At 40.6% G+C, this 19,735-nt stretch overlaps 1 pseudogene; it reads left to right on the top strand.

Annotated features, from left to right (window-relative positions):
- The first annotated feature begins 250 nt into the window (after window positions 1-250).
- On the top strand, window positions 251-12,804 carry LOC109239664 (annotated as a pseudogene).
- Window positions 12,805-19,735: the final 6,931 nt, after the last annotated feature.

The raw sequence follows: 19,735 nt of genomic DNA, 5'->3' as shown, positions 1-19,735 counted from the left end.
AGAAGAATACTGTAGATTGAAGATTTTCGTGAAAGCAAAGGCATAAGAAGGTATTTATATGAAGAAGCAACTGTCATATGAAGGGGTTCATGATGAAAATGTCATAATGAAAACAGCCACTTCGTGATTGATGCAGCCGCAAAAAATCCCTAAGAACCACTGAAGAGTTGCAGATCCAATCAATGAATGCCACGTGTCACAAACATTAAATGGAAGTGATATATGACGCGTTGGTTCTGAAGAAGACACTATGATACATGAGAAACGGTGGCAAAAAATTCCCACCATAAATGTGATTATTGGTAAGTGGGGGGTTATCTGTATTGGTAAAAGAAAATATTACACGTGGATTTATATATGTGGCTAATGTGGCAAGACACGTGGTTCACTAAGAAAGCGACAGCTGGAGATATGCATTAAAAGAGGCACGATTCGTAATAGGTACGAGCAAATCACCCACGAGATAAAAGGGGTATGGTCGCTCGAGTCTAAATTGCTATATGAAGAGACAACGACACAATGAATCAACACAGTAAAGAAGGAAGATTCATGAATCGTCAATTAATGTGCATGAATGATCATAGACGTTATAGAATCTTCATGAATATAATGATTGCCAATTATAACATCTCATTAGTATCATTAATGTTCATAATGATTCAGTCATAAAAGGAAAGAAACGTTGTACTTATAGATTCCTATATAAGGAAAGGGGATTTCACTTGTAAAGACAAGTTCTGATTATCATTGAAATGCAATTACTTTCTTTTGCTTTCTGTTAATTACTTTACTATTTCATATTCTCATTTCATTTCTTATCATTGAGAGGATATAAAATTTCTTGATTATCAGTAGCCTGAGTACTTCTAAAAATAAGCTTTGATCGAAATACACATTTGTTGGTTGAACAAATTGGTTCAGTTACCGGAAATCTGATAATCTTTTCACTTTCCAAATTCATCTTTCTATTAAACAATCATGTCGACTGCCAACGACAACAACAAACAAAACCAACTGAACCAACTGAATCAACAAGGGGATGAAGCTCCAATCCCTTCACCCTAAAATTCTCCTCAACACTCCCGAGAAGGGTCACCTGGGAGATCAACATCACATGTGAATGACCAACAAGGGGAAGATCAAATTGTTGAAGATGCATTGAAGCAATTAATTGCAGAACACGTCAAAAATGCTCTTCAAGCTTTTGTTAGTGGATTACCAACTGTACCACCAACTCCGCCCCCGAACAACACTGCAACCATAGAGAACCTATGCTCAGGTCTTGCCAATTCGGGCAGTGGAGGAACTCCCAGCGAATCTCGCGATGGAAGGTCAGGTATTCCTAATAATTATGATTTACAAAGTTTAGTACTAACTTTGCAGAAAAAGCTCAAGGATCGCATAGAGCAGATACCTGGTGTGCCACCCATGATTAAAATAGTAGATATTGATAGATATTCTCAACAACCCTAGAAGACAAGTGCCGATCCCTTGCCAATTCCATAAAAGATTAAAATGCCCGATATCCCGAAGTATGATGGGACAACCGACCCACGAGATCATGTAACCGCATTTACAATTGGCGTGAAAGGCAATGATTTGACCAAGCAAGAGATTGAGTTAGTTCTGGTCAAAAAATTTGGTGAAACACTTACAAAAGGAGCACTAACATGGTATTCTCTTTTACTAAAAATTTCTATTGATTCTTTTGCTGAGCTTGCAGATTCATTTATAAAAGCAGACTCGGGAGCTCAAAAAGTTGAAAAGAGGATGGAAGACATCTTCAAAATAAGGATGGAACAAAAGTACTATAATTTGTTAAGAGTTTAACCATAAATAATCTGTAGTTTATTGGCTCACATCTTACCTGAGGTTGTACTTTAGCTTTTCAACAGAAAGGCGTGTGATCAGTGATCACAGTTTGAAGGCAATGCCATTTGAATTTCGGATCAGAGCAAACAAACTTTTATTTATTAAAAAAGAAAAATAAACTTTTGCCCTTCTAGGAGCATCGTCATTCCTTTGAGGCCTGAGTGAAATCCAGCTTGTGGACGTCTTATGTGGATCTCTTAGAAACAGGATGGAACTTGTATGCTTGTAATATTAGTCCAAAATCTATGCCATAGTAACCTCAAAATTAGATATTTGTTTAATGCATCATTTCGCCCTCAGGCCTCACCTATGCTGAAACTCATGCCCTGGTTAAGTGTATCACTGACTTGACTCTTGCTTAAATTCTTCCACCTCTAGCCAAATGCTTAGTTCCTACATGATGTCAGAGGAAGCTCCTAAAGATCTGAAAACACTGCCTGAAGCTGGCAATCTCACTGAAATCTCCAGTAACGTGAATGCTTCCAGGAAGCAAGGAGAATATTGATGGAAATCATAAAGAAAAGGAAAGAGAAAAGTCGACTTACCAGTAGAACCTATCTCTAATGGAGATGGCAAGGTGAATTCTGGGGCCGAGATAGGAAATTCAGAAGATGAATACATTGAATCTGAGAATTTGAAGGATGTAGAAGATGCAGATATTAGCCTGAAGGTAACAAAATGTAGAAGATGTAGATATTAGCCTGAAGGTAACAAAATCTGGAGGTTTCATTTCTTACTTCTGTTGCTGTTTGGTTTCTTGTATCGGTTGAATAAGCCTCTTCTCAATGGATCCTCTGGTAAGCTTAGATTTCAACCGACCTTGTTCGTGCATGCACGTGCAATGTAGTTTCTTGAGACAAGTTGTTTTCATCCTTGATCTTATAAAGTGACACCCTTTGTGCCTAGCTTGTTCAACTTTTGCTGAAATCTTCACAAGACAAGCGATTAGTATGCGAGGCAGCCGAGAAGGCTCTAATATCCATGACAACATGGGTTTCTCCAGTTTATTGTTACCCAAGCTGCAACCTTATCTTAAGAACAGAAATCCTCGAATTCGAGCAAAGGCTTCAATATGCATTTCTCGAAGTGTACCACATCTGTTTAGAGTTCTGAACAGCCTATTTCTTTTCTGATATGTTTTTTGATTGACGACTGATGAAACTTCATCTGATTACTGAGATATTATCTTGCTAAGTTTTGCTGACCATATCTAGATCCCGGACTGAGCTAGAGAAGGAATTTTATTTTAAAAGTATTTAATATATACTACTATCAAGTATAATATGGTCAATGACCTTTATCTACTGAACCTATTAAAAAATATCCAAGGAGATTTAAGCTGGAGTAAATCATATTTTGATGCTCATCTTTACGTTGCATAAAACGAAGTTCTTGTTCTTCCGGAATGAAATAGGACTATGTACTTTGTCGTGTATGATTATATTTGATGTTTTATACTTCAATACTACACAAGAGGGGGTGATTTGTGTGGTGTCCAATTTTTCGCTTAAGTTGTTTATGGAAGGACCTGATTCTTCTATGTGTTCCAGCTACTACTGTCGCGGAATAATAAGTACAGAAATAAAGAACACAAAGATTTTACGTGGAAAATACCTGGCTCAAAAGGTGAAAAAGCCACGACCTACTTTCCAGTAGGATTTTCCCAAACTCTCCACTAAAATCACTGAGCCAAAAACTGCATTTACAAAATACTTTTGTAAACCTAGGATTAACTCTAATCCCGTTGTAGCACACAGCCTCAACTGTTGCGACAACTTCAAGTTAACTCTAATTTGAAAACTCTAAGTACCTAATACAATTGCTTCTAGATAAAGCTGAAAGGTACAATATGAAAACACCTACTATAATTGAACTAGAATAAAAGACAGACACTTGGAACTGGTTCTTCTATCTGGTTCAAGTAGCTTCAGGTTTGCACCCTTGAATCACACACTAATTGCTTGCAAAATTGCCTTGCTATTTTGCTCTCAATTTACGTTTAACTTCTGTTTATGTGTGTTACCTGTAAAAGAGAAGAACACTGATATTTATGGAGTTAGTAAATAGAGATTAACTAGAAGTCTGATGCTACTCTTCCTTGGTGGAAGAGTTCTAGTTGATCTCAACCTCTAACTCCTCCTCTTTCTTAAGCCGTGTTCTCTTTGAGTAAGGAGTCCTTCTCCTTATCCAATATGCAACCTTTTCAATTAGGATCAGGAGATATCACTTCTGTTAAGTTAAGTTTGTCTCCTTCACGTGTATCTCACATGCTTGAGTTAACCATATCCGTGCTTCACTAGGATGGACCTGGTCCATGTCTGAGTTCCTTTGTCAGTCTTCAAAACTCACCTTTACTTGGGCAAACAAATTTCCCCTTTTTGATGATGACAAACTCTATGCTTTTCATTCACTTAGGCCCTGTCAGAACTCATCTCAATCATCAATGCAAAGTTAGAAATTTTTCACTTATCATTAAGGACCAGGTTCATTAGGTTATAAACATCACTTATTCAGAATATAAAGCACAATATCTTTTTTCCCTTTTGGCATCATCGAAAAGTTGCATAAACAAAGTGTTATCCCCAGAATTTTAAAAATTACTCATGGCCACTGGGGCAACTGCAAGTGCAGTCATGGATTAATCATCAGTAATCAACTACACATATTCAGACTATCAAGGAAACATAAACAGTCAACAAGAGCAAAAATAACAAACTTCGTTGATAGAGAATATGATTCTGCCACAATCCACAAAAGAAACAAAAACAGTTAAAACATGAGCAAAACAAAAAAAATCCCTAATCTGGGTCACTGAAAGGTCTCGACAAGGTTCAGGAAATGAAGGCTAAGGCAATTAAGGCTTGGAAGAACTAGAGGGTTGGGTTTATGCTTGGAGAAGGTGCAGCATGTCTTGAAGAATGCCATCATTCTTCTCCTTTTTCTTTGTGAGCTAAGTTCTGAGAGCATCTCTCTCAGATTCAACCTCTGCCAAACGAGTATTCAGCCTAGTTATCTTAGCATCCTTTGCCCCACTCTCCTGCAATAGAGCTCTGACCTTGCTATTGATAGGTGTCTTTTTAGATGAACCGGGTTCATTGGGAATGGCATTAACCTCATAATCACAAGCAATCAGAGTATTGATTCCAAAATGGTCTTTGCTATTGGCCATCTCCCACTTCTTCAGTGGCACCTTACAACGAGCAAGAACAGTAGTGGGAATAAAACCATAAGGAGTGGCATGGGCCTAGGACCCATTGATAACCCTATCAAGCAGCTTGATCATAAATCTAGGCCAGTTGATTTGCCTCCCACTTTCAAGACACTCCATCAAAACCAAATTCAAGTAGTTAGCAATGTGTCTTCTTTCCTGCCTAGGCAGCAAACACTTGTTGACAAATTCAAACAGGTCTTTGTGGCATGGCTTCATTTCACTCTTATACACGACCTTGGCCTCGTTCACTTTTGTGCTATCACAGAACATACTAGTAATGGCAAGGGCAGTAGGAAGGGAGTCCAGACTTGGCCATCTTTGCCTTGTGTAGTCATCATACCCTTTAGAAGGAATGTCAAGAATTTCAACCAGCCTTTTAGCATTAAATGACACTTGAGCCCCTTTCACCTGGCTGGTAACTCTGCCATCCTTGACCTCTACATTGGCCATGAACTCAATAATCTCATTCCTTGCCAGCCTGCCATCCAATTGAAGGACCATTTCCTTCCATCCATGAACAGCTAGAGCATCAACCAGTCGAACCATCCCTGGTTCCTCCAAATCCTTCAAAAGTCTACCCTTCAAGATGGTTCGTTTTCCAAACTTGGCCAGCTTGTCTTGTTCATTATTAGATTCACTCTCTTCTTCACCACTCCAATCTTCCTCCTCAGTGATTTTAACTTGCTTGGCTTTCATAGTAGACCTTGTCCTTTTAGCCAAAGAGGGTTCAACAGTCTTAGATATAGATGAAGACTTCTTGGAGGAAGTCTTGGTCTTCTTGGGCTTAGGGGTATGCACCTCCACAGTCACATGTTCACCCTGACGGACCGGGTCCATCTCATCTACATCAACAGCCTCAACAGGCTCTGCAACTTTAGCTTTCCCTTTGTCCATTCTTTTCTTCTTGCTTTCTGCCATAGCCTTTTGTAACTCATCCTCAATCTGCTTCAACTTACTCCTTGTGGCCCTTCCTTTTGGTAGAGGAATCTCAGTAGTTGTTGGAGAAGTAGCCTTCCTTTTCTTGGTAGTTTTTGCAGTGCTAGGAGCTTTTGGTGTTGGAATTCTCCTTTTCTTGGGGTTATAGCTTGCACCCACTTTCTTCAGAAGGTCTGCTAGGGTCTCCTCAATAGATGAACCAGGTTCATCTGCATGTGAACTAAGATTGACTAGCCGTTCAGCAGCCTCCCTTGAACCATTTCCCCCTGTTTTATTGCTACTCTCTACCACCTTTTCATGCTCAGCCCCCAGATAGCCGGTCTAACCATTTCAGAAGTGGGTGAAGAATCAGCCACTTCTTTCCCTTTTCCCCTCACATCACTACTCACACCCTCACTCACCTTTTCTTTTTCACTTTTATTTTTACCTCCTCTCCTTCTTGACTCAGGTGTTTCCACATTCATAACAGACCCAACCAAAACAAAACGATTGTCCAAATTTTCAACTAGAACAAAACGTACCTCAGAAGGGGGATTTTGCACTTTCTCAGAATCAGAAGACTCAGTTCCTTCCCCCTCACTCGCAGACTTAAAAGAATCATCAAAATTTTCAGAATCTTGGGCTTGACTAGCCTTCAATTTTGCGTTTAGTTTCTTTGAAAGCACACTTGTAGCCACAGTTTTACCAGCAAGCATCTTCACTCGCCTTCTCCTAGGTTGGGGGGTTGTGCTGGGTTGAGGAGTAGTGGTGGAATCGGAGGGGGTAGGTGGTGGAGGAGAGCCTGGGTTATCTTGGGGGTTGGTCATCTTTGCTAGTTCTGGAAGAAAATTTTTGAATTGAGTTTTGGAAGAGAGAAGAGTAGAGAACGAAAGAAAATTGACGGGTTTGAGAATTATGAGAGTGGCAGTGATGATGATGATGGTTTTTAAGGAGAGAGGGTTAATTAATGTCCAACGGCAGCTTTTTGTAGTCAATTGAAGTCCAATCACTCTAAAATTTCAGGTTGAACGAGCGGTTAGGCTTCCCAAGATTCTAGGCATTTTTATACGGTGATGATTCTAATAGAGCCGGAACTGGTTCAAACTCAAAAGGATAGGTTTTTCTGAAGTTCTTGAACATAGGTAGGACTCTGCTCATGAATTAAATATTAATATTTCTAATTGTGCAGAGTGTAGAAAACATACCTCGTTATTCAGATGAACCAATACTGATGAACCAGGTTTTTCACTAAGAATCCTCTTGATCATGCCTCAATTTGTTAAAATAGAAAAACATTTCTTAGAGATCAGTGAGTCATATCAACATATGGCACAGGAGTATACTATTTAAAGTATGAAACTGAGCAAAAATTAATCTAGATATTTACACAAGTTCCAGATTTCCTAACCAAAAAAAATATTAATAATTTTTTTTCATTGTGCATTCTGAACTAGTTTCATTAGGTGATCTTAATCATCCCTAGTTCTAACCTGTTCCTTTCAAAGCATTCTCTACTCAGTGCTTTTGTAAAAATGTCAGCAATCTGCTTATCAGTAGCACAAAATTCTATAGTGATCAGTCCTTTCTCATAGTTGTCCCTTAAGAAATGGTGTCTAACATCTATGTGCTTAGTTCTCTTATGATGAACCGGGTTCTTAGTCATACTAATAGCACTAGTGTTATCACAAAAAATAGGGATGCAACCAACTTCAATACCAAAATCCATCAACTGCTGTTTGATCCACAGCAATTGAGCACAGCAGGAGGCAGCAGCAACATGCTCAGCTTCAGCAGTAGATAAGGCCATTGAGTTTTGCTTTTTAGTAGCCCATGACACAAGACATGAACCAAGGAAGTGTGCCATACCTGAGGTGCTCTTCCTATCCACTAGGAAACCTGCATAATCAGCGTCAGCATATCCCACTAGGTTAAAATTACTACCTTTTGGATACCAAAGGCAATGGTCAGTGGTGCCTTTCAAGTATCTCAATATTCTCTTTACATTAGTCAAGTGGGACTCCTTTGAATTTGCCTGAAATCGAGCACAAAGACCTACACTGCACACAATGTCAGGTCTGCTAGTAGTGAGATATAAAAGAGAACCAATCATTCCCCTATACAACTTCTGATCAACAGATGAACCAGGTTCATCTATAGCCAATTTCGTGGATGTTGCAATAGGAGTGTCAATTTCTTTGGATGTTCCTTCCTGGTTTTGTTACTGAGGAATAGGTTCATGGACAGGTTCCCTCGAGGTTTGAAGATCAGTTCCTCTCTAGTCAGTTCCCCCTGTCATGTTGCCCTGGGTGGAAGGACCTGTTCCATCATATGTTCCTTCCTGTGATGCTTCTTCAGGCTGGACTATGGTTTCACCATTTGAATTTCTTATCAGCCCAATCTCTTCATTATCTTGTTCCTGCCTCTCAGAAAGAATGTTAGTTTTAAAAAATAACATATACATTTTTTTACACACATAGTTCTTTTACTCTATATCTTATAAGCTTTACTATGTGAAGAATATCCCAAGAATACTCCCTCATCACTTCTGGGATCATACTTACCTAGGGAGTCTTTGCCATTATTGTGCACAAAGCACTTGCATCTAAATGCCCTAAGATGGGATATATTTAGCTTTCTCCCTTTAAGTGACTCATAGGGAATCTTCTTAACAAGAGGTCTAGTCATGCAACTATTTATGATGTAGCATGCAAAAATTCAGCAAACTTAGCATTTTCAAATTCAGTTCCATGATCAGACCTAATTGATGCAAGTTGATTACCTAGTTGTTTCTGAGTTTTTCTAACAAAAGAAGTAAACATGTCAAATGCTTCATCTTTAGATGTTAAAAACAATGTCCAAGTAAACCTAGAGTAATCATCAACAAGCACCATCACATATCTTTTACCACCTCTGCTTAATGTTCTCATTGGACCACAGAGATCCATATGGACCAGTTCCATCGTTCTGGTGGTGCTTACCACTTTCTTGCATTTAAAAGAGGATCTTACCTGCTTCCCCCTTGCACAAGCCTCACAAACTTTGTCTTCCTTGAACTTGATGTTAGGCAGCCCTATCACCAGATCCTTGGAGACTAATTTGTTGAGTTGACTCAGACTTGCATGTCCAAGTCTCTTGTGCCAAAGGAGGGGATCATTGTCCAACACACTTAAGCAAGTGAGTTCATTTTCTGAAAGTGTGGACAAATCTACAATGTATGTATTGTTTACTCTTTTTCCCTGCAAAACAATCTTGTCAGTGGTAAGATTAATCACAAAACATTTGGTAGAGGTGAATGCTACCAAGTTACCTCTATCACATAATTGTGATACACTGATTAGACTGTACTTTAGGCCATCTATCAAGTAGACATTCTCAATAGAGTGAGAATCAGTCTTACCTACCTTTCCAACCCCAATGATCTCACCTTTCTTCCCATTTCCAAAGGAGACATTACCTCCTTTGAGGTCCTCAAGTGAAAGGAACTGGTTCTTGCTTCCTGTCATATGCTTTGAACAGCCACTATCCATGTACCATATTTGGCTGCTCCCCTTCACTTGGACCCGCAAAAGGAAATCAGGGGTTAGTCTTAGGAACCCAAACTAGTTTGGGTCCCTTTCTATAGGCAAAAGGGTGAATCAGATTCTTTTTAGCCCAACCTGGCAGCCTATTTTTCCCTTGAACAAATTCTTTATTCTTTTGACTAGCCTTTTCTTTTGCAATACATTCACTTTTATAGTGACCAGTTTTACCACAGTGTGTGCAAATTTTGTTCTCAGGAAGTGTGAGGTACTTGCTTTTGGGATCCCACTTAGGTGCAGGGGTCCCGTAGCCAAGTCCTCTCTTATTGCTACTATGGTGTTCATGTAGCCATGAAAGTGCATCGGAGGACCTATTCCATTTACAGGTTCTATCTAGCTCGTGCTTAACCTTGTTTAGATCCTCCTTAAGGACTCTTATCTGCTCATCTCTTTTGTACAACTCATCTTTCATTTTTCCTACATTTTCTTCTAAAGTGAGTTGTGTGTGATCAGATTTCTTTTTACCAGTTCCTAATTTCAATTTTAGATTTTCAGATTTAAGCTCTAGGACTGTGGTGTCAAGTTCATGAACCTGGTTCTTCAACTCAGCATTTTTACTATCACTTTCACTAGCCCTAAGTTCCAGGTTTTTGCACTTAGCTTTCAGAATCACACACTCCTTAGACAGCTGTTCCTTTTCATTGTTTATAACCTCAAATTCATCAATGAAATCTAGAAGTAATTCAGATAGACTTTCTTTAGACAAAAACTTAATCTTGTCTTTGAGATGAATTATACTTACCTCAGATTCCTCATCGGATTTCCCAATTGCCATAAGTGCTTGTTCATCTCCATCTTCGTCTTCTGAGTCATCATCTGAGCTTTCACCCCAAGCAGCAACCATAGCCTTTGTTGATCCTTTGTTCTTCTTGGGATGAACCTGTTCCTTCTTCCTGTTTCTTCATTCAGCCCTTTCTTTCTTTCTTCCATTCAATTTCCCACTGAGGACAGTTTTTGATCATGTGGGCAGTCTTACCACATTTGTAGCAGCCCTCGTTGATTTATTTTTCAGGGACCCTTGGTTTGTTGAAGGTTGCACCTCTTGAAGAACCCTTTCCTCTCATTAGATACTTCTTGAAATCCCTCGTGATCATAGCTATTTCATCTTCCTCTAGATCTGCACCTTCAGCTATTCAAAGGGCCAGGCACCTTTCTTTCTTGGGTGCATCAATCTTCATGCTTTGCCTTCTAAGTTCATAGGCAGTGAGATTTCTAATTAGCTCGTCCAACTTGAGAGTGGCAATGTTCTTTGATTCCTGAATAGCAGTGATTTTGCTTTCCCAAGTAACTAGCAAAACCCTTGTCAAAATTTTCTCAACCTTGTTTTCATCAAGGATAATCTTTCCAAGAGACTTAAGTTCATTTGTTAGTGTTGTGAATCTTGTATACATCTCTTTATCTCTTCCTTCTTTGTAACATTCTCATATTGAGAATACAGCAATGTTCCTTTTGATCTCTTCACTTGAGGAGTTCCTTAGTGAGCCACTTGCAAAGTGTCCCAAATTTCCTTAGCAGTAGTACAGCTTTGAATTCTGATGTACTCATCAGCATTCTTTTCCCACTTCTTCAAGTCCTCAGCAGTGCAGTCAGCTCTAGTCTTTGGCACATCCACTCCTTCAGCATTCTTCTTCATGGTAGCTAGGGGACCATCAGTAACAATGTCCCAGAGTTCATAGTCCTCTCCGATGATGTAACCTCTCATCCTGTTTTTCCACCAGGAGTAGTACTGGCCATTAAAGAGTGGAGGCATAGCAGTGGATTGTCCTTCCTAGTTTCCAGGTGGTGCACTCATCTTTATCTGTTCCTAAGGTGTTAGCCTCTTCAAGGATAACCTGCTCTGATACCAATTGATGTTTTACACTTCAATACCACACATGAGGGGGGGAGGGGTAATTTATGTGGTGTCCAATTTTTCGCTTAAGTTGTTTATGGAAGGACATTGTTCTTCTATTTGTTCAGACTACTACTATTGCGGAATAATAAATAAAGAAATTAAAGAACACAAAGATTTTATGTGGAAAATACCTGGCTCAAAAGGTGAAAAAATCACGACCTACTTTCCAGTAGGATTTTCCCAAACTCTCCATTAAAATCACTGGGCCAAAACCTGCATTTACAAAACACTTTTGTAAACCTTGGATGAACTCTAGTCCCGTTGTAGCACGCAGCCTCAACTGTTGCGACAACTTCAAGTTAACTCTAACTTGAAAACTCTAAGTACCTAATACAATTGCTTCTAGATAAAGCTAAAAGGTACAATATGAAAACACCTACTACAATTGAACTAGAATAAAATACAGACACTTGGAACTGGTTCTTCTATCTGGTTCAAGTAGCTTCAGGTTTGCACGCTTGAATCACACACGAATTGCTTGCAAAATTGCCTTGTTATTTTGCTCTCAGTTCACGTTTAACTTCTGTTTATGTGCCTTTCCTGTAAAAGAGAACAACACTGATATTTATGGAGTTAGTAAATAGAGATTGACTAGAAGTCTGATGCTACTCTTCCTTGGCGGAAGAGTTCTAGTTGATCTCAACCTCTAACTCCTCCTCATTCTTAAGTCGTGTTCTCTTTGAGTAAGGAGTCCTTCTCCTTATCCAATATGCAACCTTTTTTATCAGGATCTGGAGATATCACTTCTGTTATGTTAAGTTGTCTCCTTCACGTGCATCTCACATGCTTGAGTTAACCATATCTGTGCTTCACTAGGATGGACCTGGTCCATGTCTGAGTTCCTTTGTCAGTCTTCAAAACTCACCTTTACTTGGGCAAAAAATATTGCTTGTGGAATGAGTAAAAGATGAATAAGATGTTTGTCCTGCTTCCAAGTTTTGTATTGGTAAGGTGTTTTTACTATTTGAATCTTTTATTTTCGGTAATATATGTGGTGGTATGTAACAGACTTGTACATATTGCAGGGAGTTGATGGAATCAAAGTATATGGAATTGAGAAGCTGATCCAACTTGCTGCATCTCAACTTAGTGACCAGCTCCCTGAATCAAGGGAGGTTGCTCGTGCTCTAACGTTAGAACTGCAAAATGTTTACGAGAAAACACTTGATATGACGCCAACAACAGTGAGTGAAGACCCCGAAAAAATTTCCTGGGTGCATTTCTGTCAATTGAAGCTCTCACCCTTAAGTGATCAAGCTGTTCTTCGTGTGACAAATGTCGCCCGGTAGTGTCTTCTTTTGGTTCATAGCGAGCACATTTTCCCTTTATTCTAATATACCTGTAAATACCATTAAAGGGTGAGGTGCTCGGTAGGAAGTTAAACCACGTAACGGAGCTATAAACCTAGAGTGTCTTGGGTATATGATTTAGATCACATTGCATTGTACTTAAAATCATTGACAGGTGCACGCCATGGAATGTAGATTGTTTACCTCGAAAAATGTGAGTGACTATTAAAGGTGATTTGTGGTTTTAAAGTTATGTGATTTATTCCAATACTAGCGAATATACAAGTAATATTAGGTATATGTAAGAAGAATTGATGAACCAAACCAGAGTTGTTAGAGCAACAGGGACCGCAAGCTCGATTATCTCGGGGGCCTCGAGGTGAGTTAAGAGCAAATAAAGTATGAACAATAAAGTAAAAACAATGAAGCTTGAAGAACAATTGTGGAGCATAGTAAACGAGAAAAGCAGAGTAGAATGTTCTATTGTAGTGAATGAGATGATCTTTACAAATGATTGGGGTCCCCTTTATATAAAAGGAGAAAACCCTAATATGGTACATTTCCAATTATGGTAAAGAATTCTACTGGTACAGTTGTATAACAACCTAGTACGGACTCGTACTATTCGTACAAATCTTATCCCTTAATTTATGCCCTGATCCACGTGTCCTTGAGAAATTCCCGATCTTTCTTGAGTGTCATCGAAATTGTACTGTCCTCGAGGCAGATCATGACGGGTCTCCGATTTGCTTCTTGAGGTGCGCACATCTCGGCTAGGCTCGATTCTTACTTCGAGCTTCCGAACTTGAGCTCGGGGTATGATCAAGTCTTCGAAATCGAGCTCTCGAGGTACATGGTCCAGTGTATCATCTTCTTCAACCGATGACCCCAAGTTTGCAAGTGCATCGCCTTCGCTATTCTGTTCTCGGGGTACATAGTCCAGTGTCCATTCCTTGAAGCGGTGCAATGTCATTTGAAGTTTTTCTAAGTACCTCTGAATTCGATAGTCTCGAACCTCGAAGCTCTCGTTTACTTGATTTACTACCAAAAGGGAGTCACACTTTCCCTCGATGACCTCTACTTCAAGGCCCTTGGCTAGTTCGAGACCTACAATCATGGCCTCATTGTTAGTCAATTTAGAAGTTTTGATAGATTGCCTAATAACACTGCCCGTGGGCGGTTTTAAAATGATGCCGAGCCCGGATCCTTTCACATTCGAGGCACCATCTGTAAAGAGCGTCCATACCCCCGATGTGTACCCGTTTTTAGCAAGAGTTCCTTTTCTACTTCGGGTACGAGGGCAGGCGCGAAACCGGCCACGAAGTCTGCCAAAATTTGAGATTTGATAGTCGTTCGAGGCTGATATTCGATATCATACCCTCCAAGTTCGATGGCCCATTTGGCCAATCTTCCAAATAATTTGGGCTTATGCAAGACACTTCGAAGTGGGTACGTGGTCAATACACATATAGGATGGCATTGAAAATATAGTTTTAATTTCCTAAATGCGCTTATTAATGTAAGAGCTAACTTTTCCAAATGTGGGTACCTGGTTTCAGCATCCCCTAGGGTCCAACTCACATAATAGACAGGAAATTGCTCACCTTTCTCTTCTCAAACTAACACGCCACTTACCGCCACCTCGGACACGACTAAATACAAGTAGAGTGTTTCATCCTCCTTCAGAGTATGGAGCAGGGGTGGGCTCGAGAGATACCGTTTTAATTCTTCCAAGGCTTGTTGGCACTCCGGAGTCCATGCGAAGTTGTTCTTCTTCTTGAGCAGGGAAAAGAAATGATGGCTCTGATCCGATAAACTCGAGATGAATCGGCCTAGGGTAGCTATCCGTCCGGTCAGACGTTGTACGACTTTCACATTGTTCACTACGGTGATTTCCTCGATGGCTTTGATTTTATCGTGGTTGATCTTAATACCCCTGTTCGACACCATGAAGGCCAAGAACATGCCTGAGCCGACTCCAAAAGTGCATTTCTCGGGGTTGAGCTTCATGTTGTACTTTCTTAGGATATCGAACGTCACCTGCAAATGGGTCAAATGGTCCTCTGCGTGCAGGGACTTAACTAGCATGTCATCAATATAAACTTCTATGGATTTGCCTATTTGATGTTCGAATATCTTATTAACTAGGAATTGATATGTGGCTCCTACAGTTTTTGGCCCGAAGGGCATTACATTATAACAATACGTACCATACTTCGTGATGAACGAAGTCTTTTCCTGATCCTCCCGGTTCATTTGAATTTGGTTGTAACCAGAGTAGGCATCGAGAAAAGAAGGATCTTGTGGCCGGTCGTAGCATCGATATAACGATCGATGTTGGGCAATGGGAAAGATTCTTTAGGGCATGCTTTTTTCAAATCTTTGTAGTCTACACACATTCTAAGTTTATTCCCCATTTTAGGGACTACCACTATGTTAGCTAGCCTTTTGGGATATTTTACTTCCCTAATGGATCCTATCTTGAGAAGTTTGGTTACCTCTTCTTTGATGAATGCATGCTTTTCCTCGGACTGAGGTCTCCTCTTTTTCTTCACCGATTTAAATCTGGGATCGACACTTAGTCGATTCCGGTGGGATCCCTATCATATCTAAGTGGGACCAGGCGAAGCAATTAATGTTATCGATAAGAAATTGAATGAGTTTTTTCGTGAGTTTGGAGGTTAACCCCGTCCCCAGGTATACCTTTTTGTTCTGGAAGATGCTCGATCAATATGGCCTGCTCGAGTTCTTTGACCGTGGGCTTCGTCGCATCCGATTCCTCGGGGGCAACGAAGGCTCGGGGGATGAGGAAATCTTCTTCTTCGTCCTCGACCACCTGTCCCTCGGGCTCAACCGAGGGTATGGGCTGTGATTGCTATTTGGCCACCTGTTTGTCTTTTGACTTTTCCGATGTGGATGGTGTCGATTCCGGTGCCAAGTCGTGTACTGCAAACATTTTCTTAGCTATATGTTGTTCTCCATATACTGTTTTCACACCATCCTTTGTTGGGAACTTCATCATTTGATGAAGGGTCGATGGCACCGCCCTCATGCTATGGATCCATGGCCTTCCAAGCAAAGCATTATACCTCATGTCACCTTCGATGACATGAAATTTGGTGTCTTGTATGGTTCCGGCCACGTTGACTGGGAGGATGATTTCCCCCTTCGTCGTTTCACTTGCCATGTTGAAGCCATTCAAGACTCGAGATGTTGGTATGATTTGACCGAGCAACCCGAGCTGCTCCATGACCCTTGACCTGATTATATTTGTCGAACTACCTTTATCCACAAGAACACGTTTAACTTGAACTTTATTTAAAAAGGATAGAAATTACCAGTGCATCGTTGTGAGGCTGAGATAAGGCCTCGATGTCTTCTTCGCTGAATGTGAGGGTGTCCTTGGGCATGTAGTCCCGAGTCCGTTTCTCCCTTGTGATGGATACTTTGGTACGTTTGAATACAGGTCCCTTTGGGACATCGACTCCACCGATGATCATGTGAATGACATGTTGAGGTTCTTCAGGTTCATTCTTCTTGTTCGCATCTCTTTCTTGAAAATGGTTCTTGGCCCGGTCGCTGAGAAATTCACGAAGATGCCCCTCGTTGAACAACCGAGCTACCTCCTCTCTAAGTTGCCTGCAATCCTTGGTCCTATGCCCATGAGTACCATGATACTTGCACATCAAGTTGGGGTTCCTCTGAGAAGGATCGGTCTGCATAGGCTTGGGCCATCTAGTATCTCTAATTTTGCCAATGGTTGAGACAATACCCGAGGTATCGACGCTAAAGTTGTACTCCGATAATCGGGGTGCCTCTACCGGTCCCAAGTGCCTATCAAACCCGATTTTGCTCATGAGTCCCCGGGAACTTTGACCTCGATCTGCTCTTCGATCATTCCGAGGTATGTTACGCGTTGAAATGTTCCTTCGATCCACGACGTATGGCTGATATCTTTCCTTATTCGACCTTGACCCACTGTCTGCATTTCCTGACTCCTTTGCTAGTAACCTGCTTGGATAAACTGAGCCCAAGGGGGCTCTCAACTGGTCATCCTCGACCCTAATTTTTGATTGGTACCTGTTATGCACATCCGCCCAAGTCACGGCGGGATACTCGATCAAGTTTTGCTTCAGCTGCTTCGAAGCTATCTAACTTCGTTCATTTAGCCCCTGAGTGAAGGCTTGTACGGCCCAGTCATCGGAGACCGGTGGTAACTCCATCCGTTCTGACTGGAAACGGGAGACAAATTCCCTCAGCATCTCGTTCTCCCTTTGCTTTATTTTGAATACATCGGACGTCCTTGTTGCAAATTTTATGGCACCGGTATGTGCCTTTACAAATAAGTCTGCCAACATAGCAAATGAATCAATAGAGTTCGGGGGTAAGTTATGGTACCAAATCATGGCACCCTTAGGCAGAGTTTCCCCAAACTTTTTTAGCAAAATAGACTCAATCTCATCATCTTCCAAATCATTTCCTTTTATCCCACAAGTATATGTGGTGATGTGCTCGTTGGGCTCAGTGGTCCCGTTGTATTTTGGGATGTCTGGCATCCGAAACTTCTTCGGGATGGTCTTCGGAGCCGCACTCTGGGGGAATAGTTTTTGCACGAACTTCTTTGAGTCCAGTCCTTCAAAATCAGAGGTGATCCCGGTATTTGGTCGACCCTCGAGTTGTATATTTCCACCTTTTTGTCGTTGTCCTCAATGCTTTTTTCTCCTGACTCAATCCACTTCGTGAGTTCCTCGAGATAGTTCCCGAGCCGTTGTTGCTTGATCTTTCCAGGGTTGGCTCAACAGGATGAGCGGTTTCTGGCCCAGACACGCTCGGAGTCTTTTGCTGACTCTGCAACTGGGCGATAGCAACTTGTTGTGCTTGCAACATCTCAAAAATCACTTGTAGACAACTTCTCTTTCTCCTTGAGCCTGTGTCCTTTGAGCGTCAGGTTGATCCCCTCTGTGTGCATTTCCTTCCACATCAGTGTCCAAATCGACGTTCATGGCAATGTGTGAACCAACATCGACGGGGTCCGGCGCTGGTGCTACCCCAGGGTTTAGCGGTGGCACACCAGTCCCTGCAGTTGTTGTATTGTTTTCTCCATGGGATCCGAGATCGTCGTTTCCATGCACGGTTGCGTTTGCTGAGCTAGGCATATCTTAGCCTGAAATCAAAGAATTTTTGACAAGAAAAAGTGTGAAGAATAACGTGTGTTATCAAAAAACTAGCACTAAAATAATCACTATTATCTTTAGCCCCACGGTGGGCGCCAAACTGTTTACCTCGAAAAATGTGAGTGACTATTAAAGGTGATTTGTGGTTTTAAAGATATGTAATTTATTCCAATACTAGTGAATATACAAGTAATATTAGGTTTATGTAAGAAGAATTGATGAACCAAACCAGAGTTGTTAGAGCAACGGGTACCTCGAGCTCGATTATCTCGGGGGCTTCGAGATGAGTTAAGAGCAAATAAAGTATGAACAATAAAGTAAAAATAATGAAGCTTGAACAACAATTGTGGAGCACAGTAAACGAGAAAAGCAGAGTAGAATGTTCTATTGCAGTGAATGAGATGATCTTTATAAATGATTGGGGTCCCCTTTATATAGAAGGGAAAAACCCTAATATGGTACATTTTCAATTATGGTAAAGAATTCTATTGGTACAGTTGTATAACAACCTAGTACGGACTCGTACTATTTCGTACAAATCTTATCCCTTAATTTATGCCCTGATCCACGTGTCCTTGAAAAATTTCCGCTCTTTCTTGAGTGTCATTGAAATTGTACTGTCCTCGAGGAAGATCATGACGGGTCTCTGATTTGCTTCTCGAGGTGCGCACATCTTGGCCAGGCTCGATTCTTACTTCGAGCTTCCGAACTCGAGCTCGGGGTATGATCAAGTCTCCGAAATCGAGCTCTCCGATTTAGACCCTATACATAGGTATAACCTTGACCACTATTGTTTGTTTGCTATATCAATATCTAAAGACGATGCATTATTATCAAATTCGAGGAGATTTGTTTCATGGTGCCCAAGGATGTTTGTTACAAGCTAGTTCCTCTGGAGTTACTGAGTAGCGCTAACAGTTGATCTAAGAAAAAGGTCCATTCTAGATTATTTGACATGATATTGTAAATATACAGTCTAGATTAGTGTAACATATCATCCGTTGTTTCATTTAATTGGTTGTTTATCTGATGTAGCTTCATTCTTTACTTAAAAAAATATTTTGCTTGTTGAAAAACCTTTCTTTATCCATCGTGGGTTGGTCAACTATTGTTGAGCTGACATGACAACATACTGTGTTTTGATGATTAACAAACTATGATAAGAACCGGGTTTTAGGATCGAGTTTGACACATTGCTAGGCGGCTGTGAAGATGAGACAAGATGAGTATATTGAACGTCAAAAGAACCAGGTTTACAGCAGGAGCTGAAGTCAGCAAGTCAGATGCTTAAGACCAGCATTCAGATGCGAGTAGGGATTTCAGAGATCTTGTTCGTGTCCAAAAAGGAATACGCGTTTGGGAGGACTTCGTGTAATAAAGGGAATGTGCGTATATGGAGAATACTCGAGGGAAGTGAGAAGGATGCAAGTTGGAGTCAAATATGGAAACCAAGCCTAAACGGGAGAGGATTTTCTTAACCGAAATATTTTAGGTTTTGGAGCATTAATTGAAGAAGGATTTTGCCCAACGTTGCACCTATAAAAGAAGACCTTTTGCCATAGTTCAAAACTGTTGCTATTGAGAGAATCACGAGAATACTTCTGACAATAGCAAGAAAAGCAACAAGGTACTTCTGATGATCCAACTCAATCAACTGAAGAACAGGTTCTTGAAGATGAAGTTGCTCGAGTTCTTTTGTTGTTAGGTTGAGTCTTTTGTTCTGATTTGTAACCTATCTGCTTTCATAGAAGTGTAAAGGTTATTATTGAAACTTTGTTGTTTGTTAGCTTTCTAGAGTAGAG

The sequence above is a fragment of the Nicotiana attenuata genome, unplaced genomic scaffold, assembly GCF_001879085.1.
Source record: "Nicotiana attenuata strain UT unplaced genomic scaffold, NIATTr2, whole genome shotgun sequence".
Taxonomy (NCBI): Eukaryota; Viridiplantae; Streptophyta; class Magnoliopsida; order Solanales; family Solanaceae; genus Nicotiana; species Nicotiana attenuata.
This window is presented reverse-complemented; position numbering and strand designations above follow the sequence as displayed.